The 22,644-nt window shown below is 39.5% G+C and overlaps 1 protein-coding gene across 3 annotated transcripts in view; it reads right to left on the reverse strand.

The window, feature by feature from the left end:
* Nucleotides 1–13,293, reverse strand: part of PLEKHG1 (pleckstrin homology and RhoGEF domain containing G1) — a 137,880-nt gene extending 124,587 nt beyond the window's left edge. For 2 of the 3 annotated variants that reach the window (XM_072409275.1, XM_072409273.1), the window contains exon 1: nucleotides 13,028–13,285. The gene's annotated coding sequence lies outside the window, so the exon portion shown is untranslated. Of the gene's footprint in view, nucleotides 1–13,027 lie in introns of all 3 variants that reach the window. The other variant, XM_072409274.1, reaches the window with a different exon arrangement.
* Between the last annotated feature and the right edge of the window lie 9,351 nt (nucleotides 13,294–22,644).

Consider the following 22,644-nt stretch of genomic DNA (forward strand, 5'->3'; position numbering starts at 1 on the left):
TCGATTGCTGATGGGTGCTCAGAGCCTCCAGGGATACCTACGTAATGCATCCTGGGAGGCTCCTGGCTACTACCGAAATTGAGCATGTGCAGAAGGGGCATTTTCCTACACTAAGGGGAAAAAGATGCCAATCTCATGCATTTCTCCTTTACAGCATGCTACATCAGGTGCGAGATCGGGAAATTCTTTTGCTTTTGTGTAGGGGCACCAAGAAGCACCTTGAGTGCCCTTCCACCTTTAATTATCTGGTCCGTTTCTAAGGCACAATCCTGAAAGCGTCACATGCTACTGATTTTATTAACAGCACAATCTTTACAGTTTCCCGGAATGTTGAAATGGCACCCTTAAGAACCACCTGAATTTCTCTGGTACATTACATTTTGTAAAAATGCCCTGTAATTCACACTGAAATATTAGAGCAATATGCTGCATTAACATTTTTTCCTTTGCAGCCATTGTACAAACCGGTTGAGAAAGAAATAAAAATGCTGACTATGGATGAGTGCATGCAAAAATTTCCTTGAAGTCTTGATGGTTCTGCGAAATTTCGGCGAAAGTTTGGGAAACCATCAGAAATCACTATAGGAGGCTTACCACAGCTGAATTAATAAATACAGCCGCAATAATCCTCCTGTAAGTGAGCGATCCCCGGGAACTACAGGTCAGAATGAGGACAGTGCCCGAGGATGTCTCATTTAGAGGAGGATTCTCACGGCTCCATTCATAAATATCTTGAATAGAGGTACTCTATCCAAGAACACATACAACTAGTAAAGGGCTTGCAGGTCCCAAAAATGTGGTCTTGCCGGCCGAATTTACAAAGGTCTTTCTTGCCTACATGTTTGGTAAGCGAGAACGTCCCATTTCGCTGCAAGACCGAATTTAAAAAATTTGCTCGCTCATCCCTAATGCTGACCACTATTAAAATGTGAAATTCTGAGTCAATCACCTGGAACATGTATGCAGACCATGAAAGTCAGAGAAAATCCATAAACCTTTATCCATGAAATTGTCATTGTCAAAGTTCACTGGTTATGTTTTTTGGTTTTACCACTTTTTTGGTTCTACCACCAAACCAATAATACCCCACATTTTGGAGATACTCTGACTCACATTCTAGCCATGGCAACTTGGTCTTGTAAAAGTGATTGAGAAACTCCTGCCTGGCCATTTTTCCCCACTTTCAACACATCATCTTTAAGAAGGTGTTCACTTGCTGGCTATATATACCATCTTATGTAACAAGTGCTATTAAAAGAAGATAATCAATGGTATTCACTTCACCTGTCAGTGGTGGTAATGTTTCAAGTGATCAGTAAAAAATATATTGTACATGATGGCTCCGTAAAGGATTTTTTATAAAGTTCTATATTTTACTTATAACTAAGCAGGCCTAGGTCCCTTCTAATAAATGTAGCTATATAATAATAATATAATACACTTATTAAAATGGATTTGAAGTGTAAAAAACCTACGTGCAGAACTTTGGGTTAAACGTGTACCTAGAACTGTTCAAAGCTCTGCTCTGGGAGACAGGATGTCTGCTGCTAAAAAAATACAATATAAAATATTCCAGGATGATTTCACAACCATTTGCCGTAAATCAAAAAACACCTAGTTTAAATTTTACTTTGAATGAACAACTAACAGATTCAGGACTATAAACAATGACTGCTGGTTTTATTTTTGTCATCAAAGTCTAATGTCCAATGTCAAACTACTGTATACCATGTTTTTCTTAAAATGCATGCAAAAATCAAATTGAATATAAATTGCAGATAAGCAGGTTTTTTGAAGCTTTTCTTTCCTGTATTTTCTTTAATAGTATAATAATCAGACCAAAAGGAAGCAAGAGAAGTGAAATGTTAGAATTTACATACAATTTATTATTAAAATGGTTTCCAATAAACCGCTACAGCAGTCTAATAGCCAATGCTCTACAGCGGGATTGGCAAAGTAGGGCCACACTACCAGTAGGAAAATCTGACAACATCTGCAGGCAGTATAGGTTTCTATTGCTTTGCGGTCATGTTTACATTTGGTTCTCTGAGGAATAGTTTAGTGGTACAATGGAGTAATTCATTACACAGGAGAAAAGGGTAAAATGGGAGGTTCAGAGGGTTGAACAACAGTGCCCCCTGTGACTGAATCAACAAAAGAAAACTTAGTTGTTGAACATATGTAATAATTTCAGTAAAATATATCAAGTCTGTTGACCCATTGGGCCTGATTCATTAACCTCCCTATCAGCTCATTTCTTTTCTGTTTTATATGTCTATAAGCGGTACATTGCTTTTCATAAAACATTTTTTTTTTTAATTTTTTTTAAATTAAAAAAAAAATTACATAATATACTCATACTATTATACATACTGTAAAATAAATGTTCTTGAAAACAATGTACTGCTTTTACACATATAAATCCAATGTATTGCATTCAATACAGTTATTTTGTATTGAATGCAATACAAATGGATTTTGAAATTCCCGCCCCGCCCTGCTGGCAATGTACACACACACCAACGTCGCCGGGAATTCCCCCGGTGACTCATCGGGTGCAGAAGCTGGCCGGAGGAAGAAGAAAGAACACAGAGATCGCGGCGATGGACGGCGCGGGACGTCGGCAGATGAGGTAAGTGCTGTATTTACTTACCTTCCCAAAGGTTTACCTACCCCGAGTGTGACTCGGGTTACCGCTTTCAGCAACTTTTTTCTACCCCACACTCGGGGTTACTGCTAGGGAAATTAAAGCTCTTCAAGGCTGGAGAGGTTACAGCAGGGGTGCCCAAACTTTTTTGGCTTGCGAGCTGCTTTTAAAATGACCAAGTCAAAATGATCTACCAATAATAAAAACCTAATATCTCCTGTGCACTGTAGAGTTTATTTTGAAAGGCAGGGCTCCGCAATCTACTCGCTTTGCCTTTGCGATCTACCAGTAGATCACGATTCACCTGTTGGGCACCCTTGGGTTACAGTTTCATCAGTGAAGCTGGGTGATCCAGCAAACCTGGACTGGATTTCTTCAAAGTAATTTGCTATTTGCTAGCAAATATTTTCAGTCCTGGACCAGATCCAATCCAGGTTTGCTGGATCACCCAGCTTCACTAACGAAAGTGTATGCACTCCAGCCTTGAAGAGCTAAATCAGGTTCATTAAAACCAATCATAAGTCATGTTTATTAATCTGACTTCAGAAACCTGAAATGTAATTGGTTGATGTTGGTGAATGACAGCCTTACAGAATACTTTGAAAGTACAGTTATATTGTTTCCCTTTTCTGACCTAACCCATCCTCCCCTACATAGAATCGTACCTACAAGATCCCGATGTTTACTGGCAGCCACGTCTACACCCCTTTGTTTCCATTTAGCAGCTCCTGTGCAATAAAGTCCCATAGACTTTAATGGAGTGGGTAAACGAGAGAGAGAAACAGGATAACTGTATTTTGGAAGTACAGTTATCCATTAAGCTTTATCTTTGCTTAGTTTTTTTCCTCTACTTTTTAGAAAACAATGCATTGCACAAATGTAGGCCATTCATTTTCTTAAGTGTATTGATGATCGTTATACATAAGCTGGCAATTTTCAAACAGCCTACAGAGCACACAAAATTCCATTTTATTCTTCCTGAATAAAGACCTCTTTGTGAACGTATGATAAAGGTTCTGCAGGCATCAGATACATGCTTCCATCTAATGATGTGAAACCGGTTATTTACTTTCCTGGCTCCAATATTAATATTTTACTATTTTTCACATACTTTCCCTCCTGTGTAATGCAGCAACAAGAAACCACACTACATTTTCTCAATGAGCCCCAGTCATATTTACAGCCTGTACCTGTAAAAGCAGGTTAATAATTTCATGTTTATTTTTAGAAGCCAGACAGTGTGGTTTAGCAAAACAATTAGGCAATGGTTTTAATACATACGTCTGCAATGCAGGCATAGAACTTTAATCACTTTTAATAATATTCACAAGTAATGATTTATCCACCCGACATACGGTGTGTTTGTATTATCATTCTCCAGACAACACAAACTATCTATGAGACCTAAGTTCTGGTGCAAAAAAATGCATGCTCAGGGTTCCCAGTAATCTCCAAGGCCACATTGATGGTGAGATTCAGATTCCCAGGTGGCAAGCACCTGAAAAGGCTGGCCATGCTCCTTCAAAATGAACAAACACTTGAGTGGATTTGATGGGTGGTTGTCAGGCTATAATCAGCAGTGCTATTCACGCTCCATGGGCAGCCGCAGGCAAGACGCTATCTCATTCTTTCATCATACCTCCTGTAACAATAAGGGTCACCTAGCCAGCACAAGCAATAGAGTTATAGGCAACAGAGTGAAGGACCAGGCCACACTTTTTAATTAGATTAATTTAGCATTGGCACCATTTATGGCTCATAATAGTATCAGAAGCCAAGAGCAGAATACATGGCTCCTGATTGTCCTTCGGTTTGAGGACCTGTCCCTCTTTCAAACCAAATCCCTCTGTTCCATGTTGTTCCTCAACTGTCTTTTGTTTTGATTTGATGTAGAAACCTAAAAAAGTGTATTATTTAGCCATCAAAGGTGTTATACTGCACTAACCTTTCATACAACTATAATTTACTGCATTTGTTGTTTTGAAAGGTCAGTATGATGAAAAAAATATCCCAGATCCTTTGGCTTACTGTGAACCAATGAGGCTGTCCATCACAGTGATGGCAAGTAATGAAGTGCAGGAAGCAGAAAGGGACAGGGTTCGCCTCTCCAATATTCTGGATGATGGAGGAAAGCCAAAGGTTTGGGGCTCCCTGGGAATTTATTGAAAAGGTTAGCCTGTCGTGCAGGTTCCTGAGAAGTTTGTTATTTCATTATTATTTTTTTATTTATTATCAGCTTTGAACATTTTTTGATTAATGTTTTAAATAACTACTCAGAGTAAATAATACATTTAAATAAGCTACTGGAAAAAATAGAATGCTCTTATTTAAGACATGTTAATAAATAAGGCCATATGTGAGAATAATAGGTGCAGTCTTGATGGATGGAGTGTCTAGGTTCCTTGAAAGCTTGGAAAGGAACATCTCTATTGTGATGCTGGGGAAGGATGTAGCTAGTTACATCAATATATGTTCTATTGTATGTTTTCCTTTTCATAAAGGAAGCAGTTTTAAGTGGCAGTAACTTGAAGCTTTAACTGGACACCAATAACATACACAAACTGTCTATGTTCCTGGTTTGTGGATTTCTTGGGTATCACTCATTTGTCCAAAGATATATAACTAACTTGTTCTTAGATCAAGTACTGCTTCACATATTACTCAATTGTTGCATATAACTTGAAGTCAATGAAGATGTCAAATTATTTTGGTTCTATGTTTATTAAAGCAGTAGTAAGTTATGCTAACAAAGTTCAGGACATTTTGTTTTTTGAACACTGAGCTGGGCATGCACAGGCTTGGCACAGGCTCCTACCAAGGGGAAGTAGTTCCCGTGTACTGGAATAGGAGCTATGTCATCCCCACAGCCCTTGATGTCAGCTTCTCGCACTCCCCTAGATAGCAGAAGGTTAGCAGTAAGGGGTTGCATACAATGTTTTGACACGGGGAATAAAACATGGTGAACCGGGTGCTCCTTCACGGTCTAGTTAGAAGGCTGGATGGGGGGAGCGGGTTGAGGACATCACTCTGACTATGCTATGGGGGCTGTTTAAAAAAATACAAACCTTTTTTCAGATAAACAGCCATACATGTATTGTATTTGAGTATTTAATAAAAGTATATTAATCCTTTACAGGTTAATCAAACACACATCAATTTTAAATCAACAGAAAATAACTGCAAACTTTAACACATGTGGCTATTGTTTAAAATATTATTTTCATTCCACAAGATACAAGTATCAGCAAGTTAGTGCCAAAATGCTTAGAGCAGCTCTAACCAATAATTTCTTTTTGGTGTTGTTGTTGGAAAAAATTGGGGAACGTTTAGTGCCTTTTATTGTTGTTTATATAACCATTGGTGAAATTTTGACTCATTTCCTGTGAGGTCAAAGGCATATAAAGTACAGAAAACAGGGGTACAAACAGTGATAAAATATTTTTAGGAATAGAGTGAGGAATCATTTAGGGTTTAATTGCTATCTGTATCTCTGCTGGAGACGAATGCTGTCCTATTTCTGAAAATGCTGTTTTCCTAAATATAATCCTGACTATCTGGCCTCAAGACTATGAGTCACTGAACTAATACCAGTAAAGGAAAGTGAAAGAAAAGGTAATAGTTCTCATTTGAATATTTCTGGATTAGCATGACAACAAGGTAAGGCAACATATTTGCGGAATGAGAAATCGGATAGGGCAGCCTTCATAATTAACTAGGACAATGTTTTCTTTTAAAAATGTATACAAATGTAGTTTAATTCAGTTTCCAAGGCAAATATAGTTAATTTTAAACTTAAGCTGTGTACACACTTCCAATTTTTATCGCTGGAAATGAACGACGAACGAACGACGAACGACCGATTGGCCAAAAATCGTTCGTAAAAAAAGTAACCAACGACGCCGACGAACGAGGATAGTCGTTGGAAATGAACGACCGGACCGGCGGATCGGATTGGACGACGATCATTGACCATCTATCGTGTGTACGGTCGTTCAGTGATCGTCCATGGTCTGAGCATGCGCGGTGAACGAACGTTCGCTCACTTCCTGTGGTGCACGTCACTTCCTGTATCGTTCAAACGATCACATCTATCGTGTGTACAATATCTTTGAACGATCGTGTCGTTATCTGTAGGTACAGGATCGGTGCCATACGATCGTTCGCAGATATCGTGCAGGATCGTTCGTCGTTCGTTTACCAACGATAAAAATTGGAAGTGTGTACGTAGCTTAACCCTTTCACTTACCAACATATGACAATATTTTAGCACTAAAGATATTACTCGGTATGAACTACAAAGAAACAAAGACATGCAGCTTTTATTTTAAATGATAAGTATCTTACAGAAGTTAAGGTCAAAACTATAACATGTCTGGAGTCAGTATAAAAGTTTACTTTCTTTTTTTCTGTCCTTAAAACAATACATGAAAAGTATTGTTAAGAAATGTTTTTTTAAGCTAATTAGTACAATAGTTTCTTCCTAAGGGACTTTTAAACATGTGAAGTTATTTTGGGTGAAGGAAATTAGATAAAGAATAGTCCAACTACTTAGGGCAAAGCAGCAGCTTGTTCTTTAACTATAACAATATATACAGAATATAACTTTTTTTTTCCTTCTAGCAGTTGAACAGTGAGGCACTTATAACATTTAAATATTTGCATTGTGTTAAAAAGCAACAAAAAAAGGTTTAAAACAAGCCATCACTGACATCTGTAGATGCAGGTATTGTAAAGGAAATCATCCTCTAAGTTCATAACAAAGGCACTCCGCTGGGTTCTTGATGGCTCCCTATTAGCTTTAACTTCCTCTGTTCTCTATCCCAACAGTGGCTTTCTAGGTATACAACCAACTGTTCTACTGGGTGGCCAAGGGAGATCGATATTATACTATTATAGGGGGTGTTTGATGTCCTGAACAGGAAGTGGGCTGATTGATCACATAAATTCATGCTCAATCAGAGATGGGTATGTTAGGCTGTTCCATTTCACAATGCATGTCTGGTCGCTCCTTGAAAGAATAACTGTACAAAAATGAGTACAAGTGCAAATATATATATTTTCTTGTTTTAGATATTTTAGATAACGCTAGTAGTACTGTAAGACCTGTTGACCTGTTTGTCGAGGGAAAATCCATAAAAATCCATAATTTAGGGTAGTTGCCATAAAAGAAGTAGAGGGTAAATATTCCAATGGGAAACATGTTGTATTGATAAATGTCTAAGAGAACATTTACCTAACTTTATCTACAGATAGTATTTACAGTTTCTGCTCCAGAACGAAATTAAAGAAGAGCTCTACAATGGGACACATGGCAAAAAAACATTTTCACTTTTCAATACTTTTCATCATTCATCATCATCATTTTTCATTACTCTTTTCAAAATGAAAAAAGTAAGTTTTTACCTTAGCTATACTTACAAATTCTCTATTTCAGAAATAAAATGACCAAAAATATGTTTTCCATTCACAGAAGCAAATGCATCACCTGTTGCCTGAAACTACCTGACTTAACAAAAAGAAGCTGCTGGAAGAATCTTCCGAATCCAGGAATTTCCGGTTCCCTGTTGCAGAGGACCAGGAAGATCAACACTTCCAGAAGTCTTAGAGGACACCTCAGGCAGTTGTTTCTTATTATTCCAGTAGCAATGGCCTGGTCAGCGAAATAGGTGAGAATGAATTTAGGAACTTTAAGGCAAACATTACAATAATAACTTAAAATAATAAAATAACAATTTCTTTATTCATATATTATATGTGTCAGTATGTTATTATAAGGAATATTTGAAGCCCAAATAAACCTAAACTTGAGCCAAGGCAAATACTAATATCAATTAGAATTCCAAGTGAATAGAACCAGTGTATATATATAAAATTGGTGGAAAAATACCTGTGTTTATGGGACAAATGTGTTTGCAGACTCCATGCGGACTGTTTCCTGCCAAGGTTTAGCCAGTGCTATGTCTGTCAATGATGTGATCAGGTGACCATATAACCCTAAATTAGGAAGTACAACAGATGTCCAACTACAACCTCTCAGCTTTTCTGCAATACTATAAAAACCATGTATTTTCATGAGGAAGGGCAGCCACAGGAAGTAGATGGTGAGTAATTATTGACCTCAATCTGTTAGCAGGAAACTAAAAGGCATGAGAGGTCATGGCTGTCAGAATGGCTGTACAACTACATGCAGACACAGTTACACAATAGGTTCTTAGTTTTGTAAAGGTTAGGCTAGGTACACGTGTGCCAATGGTTCTCGTCCGATAATCGGCTCAGGGCTGATATCAGACGAGAATCTTGCTTGTGTAGAGCGCTCGTCATCCATTGTTCCAACGACCATCCTGGCGGATCCACAGACGATGGACGATCGTAATGGAAGTGAAGGTGGAAGGAGCAAAGAGAGGTAGGCTCCATCGTTCTCCCCCTCCCCTCTCTATAAAGCAGAATGGTGCTGTATGTACAACACTTGTTCATGCATCGTGCACTCATAGTGAAGGATCCTTTCCAACGTCAATAATTTCACGTGTGTACATAGCCTTAGTTCCAAAGGTAATACATATCATTTTGATTAATCAACATAATTGTTTGGAAAATTTGCCCAATTCAATTTTGGGTTTAGTTTGGATTTATTGGATGAGTGGTAAGGAAAACCTGTCATAACAGAACCATGGAGTTGGTCATTTATGACCCTTATTTCTGAAAATTTTGTTGACTCTTAGTCAAGTTCACCCTAATTTTCAACTGAATCATTATAAGGGATTTCATTTATTTTAAAGCAGACTTATAGTTTAAATATTACAAAAAAATGCAAGCAAGTAGGTTGGTTATTGCATATGCAACAGACAACTTCTCCTCTGAAATATACCGTATTTATCTGCCGGTTCGCAATTTTTTCGTGAATGTGACATCTGCCAGGATTGAATTAACTTCCACATGTATGTGTAGGAGTTACCACATTCCAGCCTGACCAATCAAGATGGCCAATGATTGGAACCCAGAAGAGGACCAGGTGAGGACGTTGGCACCCAAAGCAAGGAAAGATAAGCCTGCTTAAAAAATTGCAAAAATTGCAGTAATTTTTTTTTTTACTTCTAAAGTTTAGTTCTGCTTTAATTTGGCGTTGCTGTTCTGCATGCGAGTGACTCAGAAAATTCTGCAGCAAAGAGATCAGTAGGAGGCAGCAGCAGCCCCAATGTTCTTTTAAACACAAGTTTACTTTAATACAAATGCTTGTAGAAGAGCACACGCTTTGGTGTATGGGGAGGGCATCATTCAGCAATTACATAGCCAGTTCTCATAGACTGTTCAAACAATATTTGCTTATTTAGCAGTGTGTGTGAAATGTACACAGTCATTAAAGGGTAATTCTGGATAATCCATGTTATTTTCACACAATACAGAAATGCCACAACTACTCTTTTAAAAATACTTTGCACGTTATGTAAAACACATGAAAAAATGAATTATGGCACCAGTGGCTCATCAGTGATTCTTATTTGCTTTCGTTAAACTAGTCTTACTCTTTATAATTACAATTTTAGGACTGCATGAATATATTTGTGCCATAGTAACACTACAGGAAAATGCCAGTTTTACGGCAAAGAACCTCAATGTGTGCTCCTGTTCCTTTTGAATAGATATACAGAACACCACAAAGTACCTTTGTTTTTGTGCACCATAGAACACAGATGTGAACAAACTGTGCTCTTTTTATAATGCAGAGAAAATGGACATTCCCCAAGCATTCTCTGGTGGTGAATCTTTCAGGTCCATATGTTTTCGATGGCGGTGATTGATTCTCCGCCAGAGAAGGTTTGGTGAATGTCAGATTACCTGGTTTATAATTAGTCTCCTCTGTGTGCAATGGTGCTCTTTCTTGTTCTTTCTCCTATCAATGGAAACAATATGACAGAAGTCCAATGTCTGTACAGGGCTGAAGTCTTGTACAGTTTTACAGGCTCCATTCCTGTGCTGAAATTGCTTACTTTCAGTGCACACAGTCAACTACTCTTTCTGAGCATCAGAAGCTGCAGCAAGTCAGCTATTATTTGCTGGCTGATAAACATCCAGCATTATCTAGCACTTACTACCACAGCTAAACTGTTCCTGACCCTCCCCTTTCAATCATTGGATTTCAGTTATTTCAATTATGGATGTTCAGCATTACTCGAGGGCATAACCACAACTTCCTGCTTTCAGGAAGGTATGTACAGCACTCTTTTGGCCTCTCCCACCAGCTATTTATAAAGAATTCATAGACACAAAGTAATATTGTCACTGAATCCATGATAAGGTGACTAATGAAAAGTTTTATTTAAAATTTTTAAGGTGTTTATAAGGAAAGGAGAAATCAGGGAAGGCAAAATATGCAAAATATAGGCAGAATAAACTTTTGCTTTACATATTTATAACTTGATTCTGTATCACCTTTGTGGTACTCTCTATTTCCATAATGAAGATTTCCCTTTATTTCCTGGTAACACAAAGCATGAGCTTTGGAGTAATAGACATAGACTTATACGTACTTTACAGTACCTACAGCCTTGACTCTTACGGTGGGGACTCCATGGTGCCACATGGTGCCAAAAGATGCCAACCTTGCTACTAGTGGTGAGTGATGTACACTACATGTTTTATTCTTTATTTGTAGTTTCTTACTAATTCATTTTCAATTTGGTCTTAATCACATCACAATAAAGACTGCCATAAATTGCCTAAATCTGCAAGTGACGCTATGGATCTAGCAATGCAGAAGTTTCGTTTTCAACAAACAAATGTCTAAAGGGCTTGTTAAATCTATCCAAGCAGTCCAGCATGGTGGGCAATCTTTATATAACGTGGTGGAAAAAGTAATATTCCTAGACAATAACTGATCAATCTCGCAGCATACCGATTCATACATACAACAACCATGGGCGGATATCCTTCCATCCATCATTTTTTGACCAGATCAAAAATGTATTACAATGAATTATCAACATTTCTATATATCATCATATGTTAAAACGATCCATTTATGTTGAAACTTGCTGAATTAAAATGAAAAGATGAATGTAAAAATAATTTCTAAGTCAAAAAAAATATTGTCTGCAAAGGGAATTTACCCTTCCCATGGCACCAAATATTTCATACTGGTAAATGCAGGTAGTTAAAAACATCAGATTATTGTTGCCCAGCCTGGCAATGGTTTGCATGTATGGATGTCAACAAACTACATCAGGCACCCCCAAGTGACCAATCTAGGGAAACAGTTTTTAACTATGTTGGATATTTTTGGAGGATCTCCGGATATGTCTGGCTAAACAACCCCCTCCCATCCGCATTGATATAAACATGCTTGCTGGGGTAATTGGGATCTGTAGTGGGTGCATGTATGACTGGTCCTTTATGTCCATTTGGCCAGATTTAAACCTGTGTCAGATTGAAAGTGTCAAACTCAAAGTGACGTCCGCCAATCATGAACTGTAGCAAACCAGATCATGGCTAATCTGTAAATGAAATGACCTCAGCATAAAGACTTATCAAGTAATGTGTACCTCTAGCACACTAAAGCCGCCTTTTACACACAGGAGAAACAGACAATAAACATAAAGTAGTAATCTTCACAATGCAAATGCAATCATTACCTGTCTCCTGTAAGCCTTCAAAAGAGATTTGGATTACATGACTCAGGGTTATAGGAGCCAACAAGATAACAGACTGAAACTAGACCAATTACACTAGATTATCAATACAGGAAGAACACAAACAAAGCACTGGAGAAGTGTATTCCAAAACAGAAGTGTAAAACAACATCACAAACCAAAACAAATATACATGATGTCATATAGAAAGCTTAAATCCTTGTAAATGCAACAGAGTTTACATTAGATCCAATGTACAAGGGTTTTTCTTTTTCACTGCAACTTCATACAGGACATGACCATAAATACATTATAGCAAGTATCCAAAATCATTTTTATAGTAGCTTTGTATTTTATATATAATACAGTTCCTGCCAAAGACTGGATCTTTTATTCCAAGTTTCAATGAACTGAAAGACTGTTCTTTGTTATACAGACAATGAACTCCTAAAAGCATATCAAAATGTATTGTGTTCACTTGGATTTTCCCTCTAAATACAATGAGGATTTCCTGTTAGTAGCAGAGAACACTATAGTATCCAGCTGCAGCAGTGGCTCTATACATAGACTGCAGTGAAGCAAGACACAACCTGTCAGTATAGTGATTCCACTAATCCCCTACATTTAAAATGCTGTACCATTATCTCTTCATCAGCAATAATCACTATCATCCCAAAATCAGTACTAGCTTTCTAAAATCATGAACTCAAACACCTTGTTTTAGGGTTAGGTGTCTATAATGCAAATATGAGTTTACCTTTCTATGTCCAACTCTTTATCCATATAATCCACCCAAGGGATGTCCCAATGAGAAAGGCATAGAAGAATGAAAGAAACTTCTTTGTTCTGGTTGAGATCCCAGTCCAGTAACTTTTAAAATGCACAATCTTCTCCTAGGAGGCTTTTGAAATCTTAATGAAGCAATGTGATCAGGTTCAGGGAGAACATAGCCAGCTTACCATTTCAGCACTGCTGCTTCTCATCCCAACAAGCAAGGAAAGCACTCACTGCCATGTAGCTCTGCTACTGTACTGACTCCTATCCCTCCTCCTGGCCCTACCCTCTGCTGCAGCAGCTGATCCACAGAAAACACTTACCCCTCCTTTTCCTTCCCTTCCACTCCCCAGCCAAAGGGTTGAGGCTGTAGGATAGTCTCTGGAGAGCTGCCAATTCTAAGCAGACTATTTCTCCAGTCCTTGAGAAGTCAGCCACCGGTATTAAGCTTTGTTCCTGCAGAAGAATAATTGTACAACTTACATCTTCATGGCAAGACTTGAATGCAGAAAAAAAGTTTTATTGGTAAAGGAGATTTTGTATGCCTTTTTTGCAAAAAGAAACTTTTCAACTAAGCCTCTTTTTCTGATCATACTTGGGATGATTTACTAAAGGAATAAAGAAAAGTAAAATATCACTTTGCATGGGAATTGTTTCTAGCCTAGTGAAGGAGGTGAAGTTCTGCTGACCCACATAAAACTATACAATCATGTGGAACAATCAAAAAAATCTTCATTGATTAGGTATTTTTTGCTAGGTGTATTTTAACCGTATTCACTAAGTGAAAATTTTCTTGCATGGTCAATATTCACTTTGCTAAGTGAGTGGCTTCTTTAGAAAATGAGCACTGTGGGCAGTGTATGTGCAATGCATTTGTAAGATGCCAAAAATAGCTGGCACCTAGTATCACAATAGTGTTGCGATAATGTAACCCACCCATGCAGGGTGTGGAGGAAGCTGCAAAGTAGATGGCAGCAGTGGTGTGGAAAAGTATGAAGTGGTCCACATTAAAAGGCAAACTTAAAGTCTACCATCATTGCAAGTGCACTGTACATACCTATACATTGGGCCTGATTTATTAAAGCTTTACAAGGCTGGAGAGGATACGCTTTCATCGGTGAAGCTGGGTGAACCAGCAAACCTGGAATGGATCTGGTCCAGGATTGAAGACATTTGCTAACAAATACCAAATTACTTTTGGGAAATCCACTCCAGATTTGCTGGATCACCCAGGTTCACTTATGAAAGTGTATCCTCGCCAGCCTTGTAGGGCTTTAATAAATCAGGCCCATTGCACCATACCTTGTGAACTTTGAAGAGCATTGATCCTGAGTGGCCAAATTGAAATGGGTGTGCCCAGTAAAAATAATAACGGAGATTCACAGGTATGACAGTGACAGTGATATTTACCAATAACAAATGCAACAGTAGAAATCACCAGTAAAAGGTCCTTTAAAGGCAGTGACATTCACCAGCAAGGGGGCCCCTAGTGACAGTGACATTCACTATTATTAGGTACCATAGTGACTGTAATTTTGTCCAGTACAAGGTCCCTTAATGACAATGGCATTCACTGATACCAGATCCCAAAGTTCATTTTCACCTGCTTAGTCTCTGCTGACAGATTGCCATGCTAAGCTCTCCTCTCATTTCATAGCCTCCTGGCCATCCTGTCTGGTGCCCCCTTTATGTTCAGTCTCTGGAAGGCCATATAAAAGGTTCAGAGCTATGTGGTATTTGGATGGCACCTCACAACATTCAAATCTCCCAGCTCTTCTCTCTCCTATGTCAGGGAGTAGCCCTGCTGTCATAGACATGTCCCTCCCTTTGTCCACCAATCCTGGTGTGGAGAGGAGGCGCTGCATCTTCCAGAAATACTTTCAGGGCCTTAAATTGGCAGACACCGCTGGGTGGGGTTGGTGGGTGGAAGTGGAGCTGAAGATTGGGGGAACCTAACCCACTCAGAGTCATCTGGTCAGTCCTAGAGCATTCCAAGATTTTATTATGACCAAAGGCTCTTGGTGCCCCCCCAACCCTAAAGAGGAATTAAACCAAAAAGAAAAAAATCAAACTTACTTTTTATGCCGCAGATCAGTGTATTCGTCCGGAGGTTTCTTCCATTGGGTCCCGCGTCATCTCGGTATTCCTCTCTCTTCTCTCTTCTTCTGTGTTCTTCTTCCTGCGTCACCCAATCTCACACTGCGCAGGGGCTAGATGGGGTGACGTAGATTGGGGAAAATATGAGGATCTCAGTGCGCATGCGTGAGGTTGGCAAATTTTTCCCAATTCATGAAAAGGAGCAGCGAAGAGCCTCCCAGGAGGCATGACGTAGGTATCCCAGGAGGCTCTGCTCATTCTTGATCGATTGTTGTTGATTGATTTTTCCTGTATGAACTATAGAATTTAACATTACAACATCGTCTTACTTTAAAAAAAATATTAAAACTGCATTATAATAATTAATTGCACATAAAAGGTACAGAAGAAACCATTCAACACAATGCCCCAAATAAATATCTATACATAAAATATCTAACTTTAATACTGTTCTGAGTGTGCTGGGAAGGTGTGCAGCATACTGATGGAAAGTGGGAGCAGAGTGAGCAGACAGATGCCCTTTCTTCAGATTTATGTCACTGTTTAATCAGGAGGCTGAAAGCAGAGAGTGAACATCACCGTCTCCCTTCTACAATATATAACTTTATCAGAGAACATGGTGACATCCACCTGGCTGTGCTGCTTGACAGGTCTGTGCAAATCCTGGAACAGAATAAACAGAAATACTTTGACAGACACAGAAGCTCATATATAAATATTTACAATAATGTACACATGTAATGTATGATTAAAATGCTTATTTTTTGTGCAAAACATTATCCTTGTTTATGATTTCAACATATTCACAAGAAAATTAATCATAAACAAATAGCTCTTTTATATGACCTTCTAAAGCATGTGATGACCTAGGTGCCAGTGTATAACGAGCCTAACACAGTTTAATTGTGGACAAATATATGCGGGTCAGCTCTGCAATACACACACATTTCTCCAATGTTTCATCTCTTAAAATGCTGCATGTATGGAAAATACCTGTTTGTCCTGCCAGAAATCTAATGAGCTACTATGTGTAATGAGCTGACAATGCTTTTTATGCTGCACTGAAAGCAAGGCAAGCGCAAGCAGCATTGTCAGCCCCTCCTAAGTTATGCTCTGTTTTACACAAACTACCTCCTTGTCTCCATAATGGTGACAACAAATGGTTGGGATTTTCGTGCAGCAGGGGATAGGACCCTATCCAGAACCACAGATTCCCCCATGATAGTCTCTCTTCTCCAGTCGTGAAGAGCTTTAATAAATCAGACCCAATGCGTGCAGTGTAGTGGTGTGCTTTTGTGTATCTGTGGGTGTGTGTTTTTTTTAAATTGGATATTAAGGTTAAAGCACGTTTTCTATTTTCAATAACCTCCCTGTTGGTATTTCCGAGTGTGGCTCACGGTGAATTTTCCATACCAAAAGCGGTAACCCCGAGCCACACTCGGGAGTTTAAAAGTCCTACCTGGTTCCCACATTCCAGCGGCGCCCGGCATCCTCTTTCCCTGGTGATGTTGGACGGGCATCTGTTCAACCTGGCATGTGAATGTTGGGGACGCAAGGCCGGGGGAAGCAGATGCCAGCCATCTGCTGGCGAGTGTGTTGCTGGAGGTAGGGAACCGTTGGGCTGGTAGGCGGGAAATTTGAAATACCGTATTTTTCGGACCATAAGACGCACTTTTTTTCCCCCAGAAGTGGGGGGAAAAAGTCCCTGCGTCTTATGGTCCAAATGTAGCCTAAACATATGTTTCTTACTTGTCTCTCCTCTGTTCCTCTGTGCCCGGAGCGGTGAGCAGTGAGCACGGGTCTGGACCGCGGCCGCCTCACAGCTTGCCCGGGCCGTCTCTCCACAGTCCATTCCTCTCCCTCTGTGCCCGGAGCGGTGAGCTTGAGCACCGGTATGGACCGCGCCAGGCAGCGCTGCACTAGCCTGCCCAGTCATAGTAAGACCCGCCTCAGCTCCTCCCCAGCTGCTGTCCCGTCCCCCTGTATAGCTCCTCCCCCTCCGCCTTTTACTTACCCTGTTCTCCTGTCCAGCGCGGCCAGAGTGACTGTGACTCCTGTCACTCTTGTATCTTGCTCCCGGCGTCCTCCCACTCTCAGCATGATTGGCTGACAAAGTCATGCTGGGAGCAGGAATGCTGGGGGAATTCTCCCAACATGACTTTGTCAGCCAATCATGCTGAGAGTGTTCCCTGAATAGCGTGCTGAACCTCACTGAAGATCACTCTTCACCAGGATCTTCAGTGAGGTACAGCACACATAGTAAAATCACATATACACAACACAAACACAGTGAAAGCACACACATACACAACACAAACTATTTAATTACTGAAGTCTCTCGTTATTGTGTTTTACAGTAATTTTGTCTTTTGCTGACTTTATTTGTTAATAATGGTTCTAAATGCTGCTGTTTACTTTACAGGGTTTATTACATGTGTTTATGACTGTGCTGTTGGTTTTTAATGCACATAAAATATTTTAGGACACTATTTGTTTCAGAATCTTTTTTTTCTTCATTTCCCTTCTCTAAAAACTGGTGCGTCTTATGGTCCAGTGCGTCTTATGGTCCGAAAAATACGGTACTAAGTATTTTTAAATGTTTTGCTCTTACATTTAAAAATACCTAAGATTCATACCGCCAGGGAGGTAAAATATTTATTCTTTCAGCCCCCTTGGAATAAGTGCATAGCTGGTGGTATGTCCATTTTATGGAGACCCCTAATGTCTCTTCTGTGTGCTGTAGATGGAAAACATGGACAGAAGTTCATTGATCTTCATATTCCCTGTTATTTAGTGCCATATTGATATTGGAGGAGAAATTGCTCAGGACTGATATAATAATAATGGGGGCTGCCATTTCCAGCCTACTTTTTAGCTGCAGGTAAAACAGATACAATGTTGCCTTTTTAATTGTATGTATTTAGGTAACACCACATTAAAAAAGGCTGCAATTGCCAAGACCACTGATCTACATGATCCCAAATTGGTCCAGATTGGTGATTGAGAAAGTACTAAAGACATAAAAATGGATTCACTGAAGAAATATCAGCTGCAAAGTGAATTATTTCCTTGTAAGACATAAATCACTTATCTTATCTTATACTAAAAGAGATGAAACTCTGGTAATTTCAACTGTCCAACCATCTGCAAGGAAAAACGCTTTTTATTTAATTTTCCTTGCATGCAATTGGGTAATCAATGCTGAGTTTTTTTCATTCTCGAAACTAAGGCAGCTTATTCCTTTTAAGTTCATAAAAAGTCAACAGCCATAATTAATTTAGCAAATCAACCCGAGTTTGATAGCCCATAGCCAAAGTTCTTTTTTTGCTATACGCTGAAATACAGTTACTCTGGGCTACTGTACACTGCCATATTAAATGTTTATTACACATACATCAATTCACATTATAGAAGCACTCACATGTGGTGCTGCAAATAGCAGTGGTGGGTCGGGTGTGGGCTTTGTTAAAGAATGTCAGCAATGCAAAAATTTATGGGACATGCAAACTTGCAGTGCACGTGGTGGTCCTTATTTTGATCCCCATCCAAGCAGACATCCAAGTGCCAGCCCTTAATGGTAAGGGAACAGAAGAATAATTAAACAGAGGAATAAGGAAACAAAATGATAAGGAGGGCTAAATGATAAGGGGACAGAAGGTTTGGCTACTAAATGATAAGGGGACAGAATGGTAAGGGGGCTAAATGATAAGGGGACACAAGGGTTTGGCTACTAAATGATAAGGGGACAGAAGGGTAAGGGGGTTAAATGATAAGGGGACAGAAGGGTAAGGGGGCTAAATGATAAGGGGACAGGTGACGGGAACAGAAGAGTTTGCCTACTAAATGATCGGGTAACACATGAATAAAGGTGCTAAATGATAGGGTAACATAAGGGTAAAGCTACGTACACACTTCCAATTATTATCGTTGGAAAACGAACGACGAACGTTCCTGCACGATATATATGAACGATCGTATAGCACCGATCCTGCACATAGAGGTAACGACACGATCGTTCGTAGATATTGTACACACAATAGATACGATCGTTTAAGCGATAGAGGAACTATGTGCACGACAGGAAAGTGAACGGACGTTCGTTCATCACGCATGCTCAGACCATGGACGATCAACGAACGACCGTACACACGAACGATGTTCAACGATCGTCGTCCAATCCGATCCACCGGTCCGGTCGTTCGTTTCCAACAATTTTCCTCGTTCGTCGACGTCGTTGGTTACTTTTTTACCAACGATTTTTTGCCCAATCGATCGTTCGTCGTTCGATTGGAACGATAAAAATTGGAAGTGTGTACGCACCTTAAGGGTAATAGGTAATAGGTGAACAGTTCTCTATAAATAGCAATGAGCCTACCATGAGCAGAATCTGGGAATTTAGAAGCCTTGTGCATCACACAGAATGCCAGGAGATATTAGGAGTGGTTAAATGCAGCCAAACACTTTCTTTCATTCACCTCCTAATTTTTCTAAATATATGTTCAGAGTCAACACTCTGTAAGCTGTTTGTACCATTCTGCTCTACATATTTTAAAGTTTCATTAAAGGCTGAATTCACAAAGTATTACACATGCCTAAATCCTTTATTGCTTTTAGCCATGTGACTGTAACTATTAAATCCTTTTGAAAATGACTATCACACTATTTCAAAATAGGTATCCTTATCCTAGTGTAAAGCTTTGGGAAATGAGCTATATGCACACTGTGGCATTTTCTAAAGGGCTCATTCACATCTATGTGTTGCAGAAACAAACCCATGCATGCAGCTGCATGGTAATGTACATTGATACTACATAGCGTTCCTCAAGTGCTTTTTAGCACTTTCTCAGGTGTAATGTGCCGCACTGGTTGTGATTCAGTGTGCTCCCAGGGTAGGCTCAGCATATCCAAAATAATGGGCTGCCTTAACACAGCATCCCTATGATCCCCATCTGAGCGAGTGGAAACACACATACATGTGAATAGGTACAGTACATGCAGATGTGAATGGGCCTCATGTCCTAGCAAAAGCTAAACTTAAAAAAGGCAAATTGTTCAGTTCAAGCACGTTCAAGGCAAAGCAATTATGTTGGAAGTATTACCTCTGGGTTTTTTTTCATTCAAAATCCCATCATGTGGCTGTGGTACCTTTTAGTCTTACAATCGCTCACCACCTGTCTCCTCTTCCCATGGTTACTGCCTCTATATTTGCTGGGAAATGTAGTCTGGCATCTTTTATTCTTACATGACCACATATATTTGGCTCAGGCACAAAGGGATGTTCTGTGGTCCTGGACAGACTAAGTGCCATCCACAAAGCAAATCATTACAAATGAAAAAAGTTGTTAGGCAATCTTACAAACTTTTACTAGTTTGAAATATTTGTACTAGCAGAGGGTGTTTGAAGCATGCGTAGATAATTTACTGGGTGGCCTTTACTGGTGTTATTATGTTGACAAGCACCGTGACATCATCAGCTAAGCAGATAATACCTCCATCTTATATGACAACAAGTGTCATTAGCATATTTTAGGAAGTAAATGAAAGCAAATGTGTAGCCCATCCTACGTAATTTACTGAAATGAAGCGGCATCGGGTGGCTGACACAAGAAATTATGTTCCACAATCTTTAGAAAATGGTAATGTAATGTCGCTCAGGTTAACTATGACACCATAGGGCTCTATTCATGACACTTTAATGGTAACAGAGTGCATTATATGATTTCCTCCTGATGGATGTGCGAGGTAAACATTATGGTATTTGATTCTTTGACTGATCACATGACCGGTCCATGACTAATCACATGACCGGTCACATGACTAGTCACATGATTTGTCACGACAGTTCAGCTGACCAGTCACATGACTAATCAATCACCTGACCAGTCACATGAGACAGGTCACATATAATCATATAATTCACCAGCAGTGAAGGTAAAGGCTTTCCCTCTTACTTCAGGCCCTACATTCCTAACTTCCTTGTCAAATACTGAAAGCTGTAACTTCTAATGATCCTCCTCTTATCTCTAAGATATCACTGGGACACTGCTTACTAGATAGTTAGATGTGGACTACTGTCTACTGACGTTGTACCTCCAATGGCTCCCCCTCCTTATGTGCTGATCTCCCCAGGCTCTGCTGTTGGTAGGGATGTTACTAGGTTACCACTCATTGTGTATCTCATCTGCCCCCCTCTCATACACTGATCTCCCCAGGCTCCGCTGTTGGTAGGGTTGTTGCTAGGTTACCATCTCCTACGTCGGCCTAGAGCAGCCAAATTATCTTCACTTAACCACGAATATGAATTAGAAATAATTATATTGCAAGTCCCCTTATCTAAGTACTGGTAGGCTGCAAAATATTAAATGTTTTTCCATTGGTTTAACACTGTGGGTAACACTTTTTTTGGGCACAATATCAGACTTAAAATGCTAAGTACAAGATAAGTGTTAAGGTTTTTTTATACATGATATGCACCAGTGCTAAATAGTAGAAGTGTGTGTTTTGTTTAGTGTTATGCTGTAGTGGATGTTAGCCAACAGTGGCCCCTTGTGCAGAACTGACTTGGGGCTCCTTCGGTGATCTGACTATGGGGGCCCCATGTGGCTGTGGTGGGTATAGAGCACTTTGCACCTCCCTTTGTCAGCCCCTGCTGTGTGACAGGTGTCTCCCAACTGCTTTCTTGTCTTATTACCCTTTCACATGTCACATTCTGAAGGCATGGGCCACCATTGCAGTCAGTGTACAGCAAGGATGTGTATTGAGTTCATGAATGAATATCTATGGACATAAAATGAAGACAAAGGAGATCAGCAGCATGAAAGATGCATACAAGGATGAGAAATGGTAAAACCAGTATTTTGGGGCAGTGCAGTGGCTTCACCCTGTTTCAGCAATAAACCCCAGGTTTGAATCCCCACAATGACAGTATTTTCATAGGAGTTGTATATTGTCCCCATGTTTACACTTGTTTCCTTCCACATCCCAAAAACAATCCAGTAGGACTTCACTGAAATTGGTCCTAGATAGCATTGGACTGTAGAGATTGCTATACCACAGGACTACAAACTCAGCAAAGTACTGCACAATATGTCTGTGTCAATACAAAACACAAAAAAAAAATCAAAACTTTATGGAACAAAAACATAGTTTATGTCATCCAGTTAGGGTTTATATCTACTTTATTCCTTTACAATAAAATGCATCACCTATGACATGGGGTTCGGGTTTATTTTTGTATGTTCTGTAGCAGTTCATTTTAGGAGTTGGTTGGCCTATTTAGATGTAATATTTGTGTTCAATAGAATTAAGGAGATTATGTTTTATATTCATAATAGCAACCTATTGTTTGGTTGGTAATCTTTATTTTATTGTACCCCCCACATGATATGGGATTAGTGGTTCTTTTGTAGACCAAAAAAGACTTTGTAATTTATACAGAATTGGGGATTCAGCTAATTACAGGATGGTAAGAGCAGTCCTGGCCACTTGACCTAGATACAGTAG

Source organism: Pyxicephalus adspersus, chromosome 4 (genome assembly GCF_032062135.1).
Source record: "Pyxicephalus adspersus chromosome 4, UCB_Pads_2.0, whole genome shotgun sequence".
In the NCBI taxonomy this organism is placed as follows: domain Eukaryota; kingdom Metazoa; phylum Chordata; class Amphibia; order Anura; family Pyxicephalidae; genus Pyxicephalus; species Pyxicephalus adspersus.